We start from the raw sequence: 7,387 nt of genomic DNA, 5'->3' as shown, positions 1-7,387 counted from the left end.
GTTGTGTTTAATGTGCGCGGGTTGCGCTCCTGCCGTCCGTGCCTTCTGTGTTTATCGTGCGGCTCACGAAGATTTCTCCTAAAAAAAAAAACATGTCTCTACAGCGTGCATGTGTCCTATGTGGTGTGTGGCAGAAATGTGCGGTGGTGTACGATGTGTTTGAAGCCGTATTGGTGCCTTATAGTCCTTTGCTTTAGTGCCGCTTCTATTATGTAAACCACACATGAACAGAAAAAAATGTACTGTTTTTCATATAGACAAGTAGATATGGTCTGTGTGTATCCACTGTGCAGTGTGGATGTGCTCGTCATTTTTGTGCAGCTGGTATCATGTGGCTTGTGCCTATTTATGATGGCGACTGCTTAATGTTTCCACTTTTAGGGGCATGTGGCGTGCAAGCAATCACAAGGTCTTGTGCATTTGGTGTGGAAGAAGGGAATACTTTTATGCGTAACTTTGTGTACTATAGGTGAACCGTTGCAACAATTAGCATTTTTGCCATGTCAATGCTTCTGCCATTTAATTAATGTAATTTGTAGCAGTTCTTATCTGTGGAGAAGCACAATAAACATAATTTAACATGGTGTTCCTTAGAAAATATTAATTAATGCATAACCACTATACAGCTCCATGTGTCACTGTATGATAAAGATGAATGTTCAGTTGAAAATGAAAATATCGTATAGTGTCATGAACGCACACATGCGAAATGCTACAGCAGCCTGGCAACGCAATAATGTCAATATTGGTGACATCCGGCAACGTTCTTTGAACGTGCTGTTTTGTAACGTTGCTACATTATTATCATTTACACGTTAAATTGATGTTTAGATGCAACGTGGACACAACGTGGGTGTCGGGATGTTGCTTTGACATTTATTTGGGACATCACTTGAACGTACAGCTGGCAACGTACCTTCAACGTTGAGGTTGGCCGTTTACGTTGCATGGCATTTGTAACAATCAGGTAACGTTTACACAACGTTCTGTGTTACTTGGGAATACACCATTAGCCTTTCCACTCTGTGTGGGCTGCCTCCACGACTAATCTCGTGGATACATCAGTAAGCTTCAACAAAATGACTGTCTTCTTAAGCCGTGGTATAGTGCCTAGAATATGCTGGCTAGTATGGCGACCACCTGCTCTTTTCAATGGAGGAGCGTGGCACCGTCTGCAATGAATGCCCACGGTGGCCGACAGGGGTCGCAGTAATACAGGTGGGTGCAGACTCCGCTTGTCGTCTGCTTCGCACAGCAGTATCGCAGCGGTTGCGTCGATTCCTATGTATGCGTTTTCAGTGTTATTACAGTGTTTTGTGTTTCTTCTTGGGGTTGTGAAAGAGTGAGTGCGTCGTTGTTGTGAGCCAGTGCCTGTCATTACGAGAACTATGAGGCGGCGGTGAAAAAATGGCGAAGCCAAAGCGACAGTGCAAGGAGAGGACCTGCTTTGTGCCGTTGTGTAGAAGTGGTTGCCGCTCGAACAAAGATCGTGTATCCTTCTTCACTGCACCATCTGATGCCACACGGCTAGCAGAATGGGCAAGAATGATCACGAGATCGGACAGAAGGCTGACGCCAACAGTTGTGGTTTGTGAAAAATATTTCGAAAGCAGTTTAATCGAGCGCGCGTTCTCTATCACCGTGAACGGCGTTGTCCACGAGATTACCCGCGATAAACAGCGCCTGAAACCCTACGCCATACCCACGATATTTCCTCAGTATCCTAAGCACCTTGTGCCTAAAGTGTCAGGAAAAAGGAAAACAAGAAATCTGTGCGAACAGGACCTAGAGCTTCCGGCAAAATGGCACAGGCGTGCCCAGTGAGTTGCCTCTGAGTTGTGCTCAGCCGTTGAGAGTACCGAATCAGAGAGCATTGAAGGATGTGGGGACCATCTGAATACTGCTGTACGTGATGAGTGCACCCGGCGCTGTAGCTCTGAAGCAGCAAGCGCGCAAAATGATGAAGCTCAGCGCCTGCAAACCACTTCTGAATTCGCCACCCGTTCTGCGACCTCTCTGTTCCGGTCTCTTGGATGAAAGTACCATCTCCGCCAGTAGAATCAGTAGCTTACGCTTATTGTGAAGCCAAAGTGAATAACCACGCCACACTATTCATTGAGAAAATGGTATTGTTCGAAAAGCCTTTGCCTGAACGACAATCAGTGATAGCCACGGTGTACCTGAGAGGAAGGGAGAAGTCGAAACAAGTCCTCAGAACTCGCTGACGTCGAATCCCGATCAAAGACGTTTCCTTAACAGCTCTTTGTGGTGGATGAGGCCTAACGCCTGCTTCAATGAAGCACACTTCCTACAGAGACGTGTTTTTTGCGGATAAATGCTCGTTGTCTACGCAGTCTGATGAGGAGTCTTGTGTTTTCTGCAAGTACCAAAAAATTCTGGCGCAAAACCAAGCCTGCAGTAAAAAGAAAAGAGAAAAGGCAAGCGCAGGAAAGCATCGTTATATGAAACACTGTAAGGACATTTCTCGCAATTTGTCGAGAACCAAGAAACGACTCGCAGCTGTAAAAGAACAGGTGGCACACATGAAAGAGCAAAATAAGGCTCTTAGCGAAGAAGCATTTGAGAGTAAATTAAATCTCTTCCCCCAAAACAGCAACTCGCTGTCAAGAGTTGTTTCCTTGCTGCAAGACGGAAGTCACATAAAGGCATGCGATACAATGATGAGTGGATCGTGGAATGCATGATGATGAAGATGCGCAGCCCGAAGTTATACGAAAATCGACGCAGAGAAACCGTTATGGTTCTGCCCGGTAGAACATGCCTGCAAAGCTACCTGCAGCGCTTTAAGGGGGGCTGTGGCCTCAGTGCCAATATTTCCAATGCCTTCGAACACCATGGATGTTTAAAGTCGACGCAGTGGCCTCGTCATCGATGAGATCAAGCTTTCCGAGCACCTACATGTAAAATAAGCAGGTGAGTAAAGCTAAAGTACAAATTCTTGCAAAGTCCTGCGTACACGACGAAAAATGTGATGTTCTGTTAATCGCTACGATTTCCCTCAAACGAAATGTACGATCGAAAGCCCATATGCCTAAGGTGTTGCTTTTTTATTGCGATATCAATTATATGACCACGTGGTCCAGGTAAATTTTAGCCACCGCTGTAACGTTCTGGATAAAATTCAAGTGCGATAAGATCCTATCACACCCTGAGTGCCGTATGCTGTGCGTGCGAGGGTGAGCCGAAAATGGTAATGGTTTGACGCACACCACCTTCCCGTGCGCTCAATGTTGGAGCTCACGTTATTGAACGCGAGCTTGGTGTGGGGGTGGCAGGCGAGGGAGCGTCTGCTCCTCTAGCCAGGCAGTGGCCGCGTATGGATGTGTGTGCGCCGTATCTTGGAGGTTATATGCAGCGGGTGCATAGCCTAAGGGCGAGCCGAGATGGCTTGTGGCTACATAAACGCCCTCTGTTCCTGCACACACAGAGTTGGAGGTCAAATAATCTAAATTTCCCGAAAGGTGGTGAAGCAAGAGGCAGCACGTAGCGTTCCCTCCCCGCTGTTTGTGACAGTGAATGTTCCTGGTCATCGAGTGATATCCGTCCAAGAAGTGCCTGTGCATACGCGACACTGCTCTTGTAAATTTATTTATAGTTTACTGCAACCTACACCGCCGATAAAACTACGAACCTTCATACTTCGTGTAGTTGTTTGACGCTTTGCCGTCGATGTAAAATTCCTCGCCTTTCATGTGAAACTGTCATTTTAACATTGTTTTACAGCGATTCATATATTCTAACCATTTTTGAGAGATGTGAAAACAAAACTAGATGTTCCTCCTGTGCTTCTCTTTTACTATTAAGGCCTTATTGAAGGCTTTGTCGACCTCGGGGATCATATACCTGCTGACCAGAAGAATGTGCTTGCAGGCCGTGGCATGGTTGTGCTGTTTCAGCCATTTACTGGTAAGCTGATTTATTTTTAGTTATTGCTTCTCAACCATATATTACGCAAAGCGTGTGCTCTTAAAAATACTTATACCTCTATGCAGGAAACTGGACACAAATTCTTGGCGTTTTTGCCTCCGAGGGCAAAGTGAAATCCGCTACACTGGCGAAAATCATTGTGGAAACGGCTGTCCTTGCTGAAAAAGCTGGCCTCTTTGTAGACTGCATAACATGCGACGGCGCCAGCTGGAATAGGAGCATGTGGTGGTTGTTTGGAATACAAGGTGACATTTTATTTGAGTGTAATATGCCAAGTTCTTCTTACAACGTTGTGCTACTGCAGCACACGGTTTACGATTTTTACAAGTTGTGATAAAGTAATGACCAGCGTGGGCGCAGTGGCTTTTGTGTTGCGCTGCTAAGCCCAAGAGCGCGGGATCAAATCCTTGCCGCGGCCCCTGCATTTCGACGGGGGCGAATTCGAATACAAAAGCGCCAGTGTACCGATCATTGGGTGCCCGTTAAACCACCCCAGGTGGTCAAAATAATCCGTAGTCCTGTCCCCCACTACCGAGTGCTTCATAATCATATTGTAGTTACGGCACGTAAAACCACACAATTTAATTTTTCAAATAAAATAATGATTGTTCCTTCTCGGCATGTTTTTTTTTCTTTTTTACAAGGTTCTGCAAGCCACGTCCGGAGCACCACCAAGCACCTAGTCGATCCGAAGAGGCAGCTGTCCTTTGCGACGGATTTTTCACACCTAATGAAAAACATGAGAAATGGATTTGTTGCAAAATGGTACCTGACACCTGCTGGACATGTCCGCAGTGGTCTTGTTCAAGTAGCTTTCGAAGCAGATAGGGAAAGTGTTGCACTAAAGGTGGTGCCGAGCATTACAAATTCCCATATTAAGCCGAACTGTTTCGAAAAAATGAAGGTGGATCTCGCATTTCAGCTCTTCGGCGATCAGGTAATCAAAGCGCTTTTTGCGTACAAGGAGTGCATTGAGTCTTCGTATAGGACTCTGCAACGGACTGTAGATTTTCTGAAAGAAATGAATCGCCTGGTGCGTGTCATGACATCACAAACCAGCGAAAAGGCGCTCAAGCCTGGCAGCCCAAACATGCACTTTTTGAAAGGGCTTCTTGAATATTTGCAACAGTGGGAGCACCATGCCTAACCAGCTGGTGGTGGTTTTCTTACACAAAGCACAGCTTCTGGACTAAGGGTTACCATCATACCTTTGATCCGTTGTCCTACTTGACATCCACCGTAGGCTTCAAATATCATTTAACGTCCTGTTTAATCCAGGATAAGCTAAAAAACCTTTTCGGAATAATTAGACATTCATCAGGGTGCAAAGATCACCCAACAGTTTCGCAGTTTCTCGTGACTTTCAATTTACTGGCATTTTATAATCTAGCGAAACCACCAAGAGGAGGGAACTGCCCAGCAGACATAGTCAAGGCAATGCTGAATCCAACTGAGTGGTGTGCAACAACGGGAGGGATAGATGGCCTTCTTGACCACGGAAGTATCAATAAAGTGAGGATGCCATTCAGTCTCTCGTGGGCAGTGGTGACCATGAAGCGTACACAGAAAAAAAGAGCAATAGTGCTTTAATCTACTATACTGCAGGTTATTTTGCACGAAAGATAATTGCCAAAAATTCTTGTCCCCCGTGTGCAGGCTGCCTTTGCGTAAGTGAAGCAACGCTGCTTCATACTTCACTACCCATTTTGATAATGGAGGCCTTGTCTATCCTAGTCAGAACTTGTCAACCGCTCTAAAGGCCATGGAAACTGCGTTTACTGTGTTTTTGAGCAAAAAAAGTTACATGAAGCGAGTTTAGCTGAATTTTCAAGTCAGCTGCAGACACTGGCCTTTCCTCAACTAGGGTCGTAGAGCATGAAAAAGCAGCTTTCACGGCACTTGTGAAGTTCTATCTTCTCTTGAGGTTTCGTTTTTTTTTTTTTGTAAAAGGCATCAACAAGGAGAGGGAAGCGCGAAGGGAACGGCAGAAGCTCCATAAACTGTGCCACTTCCACTCGACATATCTTCTTTATGGATGTTTTTATTATTTCATCTAGTGATATATTGTGCCTACCTTTGAGTGTTGTTACGTTTCAATAAACTATTTGTTACTTTAAATAAAAGATCTGGTTCGTACTTTTGTTTAGCTATATTAGACATAAAAGAGAAAGAGTTTACCAGGTATAAGCAAGTAGAACCAGCAGTCAGCTTTACAGGACATATAACCTTAGCATTACTTTACTTTATTAGAATAAAGTAGCCTACAAATTACTTTTACAAATTTGCGCTATCACTGAAATACAAATTCCGTTTACCCTGCGCAGCATAGAAGCACTGGAGGTCCGACGCTCGAAGCCCAGCTGAGCAAGTATAAGCTTTTCATGCAAGCAGCAAGCAGTAAATAGGCCTTCTCATAGTCAAACGAAACCCTAAATTAGAAATCACCTTCCCAAATGAGAACTTTACTGCTCCTATCGCCTTATAAATACAAAATGCGCAGCAGCCCCCTAGTGAAAACACTGCGGTCTATGAAGAGCGGGCGGCGCCGCCGCACCCACCTAAAGCCCCTTGATCTTGAAAGTAGCGACACTCTCCTCCGCGCGCGCGCTTTCCTCCTCAATTCTCCTCGCCCGCCGGCTGCGCGCGCTGCGCACGGCACGCTATTGCACCTGGGCTCCCGCGGACGGGCCGCAGAATTCGATAGAGGCGCATTATTTTGGGCCAGTTCCGCGCCCCAGTGGCGTAGAATATTTTGAAAAATGGTGATAACAGCATGGAGAATGCTGAAGGCAACGTTTATGAGGAGGTTGGTTTTATCTTAAAGCCGTATGAATGACACACACTGATGTAAAAGGAGCTTTGAGGCGAGTTCTATACTCTAGTTATTTTTTCTGCCACACGATACGCTGCTTTACTTTTTGCATCTGATCTAGTATTGCTTGTAGCAGATCGCTCTATGTTTGGCAGTTTTTTCTTGTATGTGCGCGCATGTGCACCGCAGGTATTATATTCAGTGTGCCTTCTTATATGAATTACTGGCGAGAGCATCGTCCGTCCATGTGTTTGTCTCAATGTCAAAGTAGCTTTTGCGCTGTGGTTTCTGCATTGAATAGGACGGTTGCGCAATTTCAGTGCGATGAAACGGTGCCCGCAGCCACTCATCACCCACAATAACAGAATCTGAGGAAAGGCATTTACAGGTTATTCTTTAGGTGTCGGTGTCAATGAAGCTTAAAAAATAATCGGTATACTTATAGGAGAAAGCATTCTATATTTTAGGCAGAAGAAACGCCTCTGGAAAAGGTATTTTGATAGTTCACACCAACATACCGTTTAATTTCGTAGTAGGCGGATAGTTAAAATTGTGATTTTGATTAGACACCAGAAAAAACATTTATCACACAAAAAACAAAAAGAATGGTCAGTAAGATGCTTTATT

General features: G+C 45.1%; 1 pseudogene; it reads left to right on the top strand.

Annotated features, from left to right (window-relative positions):
• Nucleotides 1-1,407: 1,407 nt before the first annotated feature.
• On the top strand, nucleotides 1,408-6,005 carry LOC119444487 (uncharacterized; annotated as a pseudogene).
• Nucleotides 6,006-7,387: the final 1,382 nt, after the last annotated feature.

This window comes from Dermacentor silvarum, chromosome 3 (assembly GCF_013339745.2).
Source record: "Dermacentor silvarum isolate Dsil-2018 chromosome 3, BIME_Dsil_1.4, whole genome shotgun sequence".
Classification (NCBI taxonomy): Eukaryota; Metazoa; Arthropoda; class Arachnida; order Ixodida; family Ixodidae; genus Dermacentor; species Dermacentor silvarum.
Note: the sequence above shows the minus strand (reverse complement) of the source record. Positions and strands in the feature narration are given on the sequence as shown.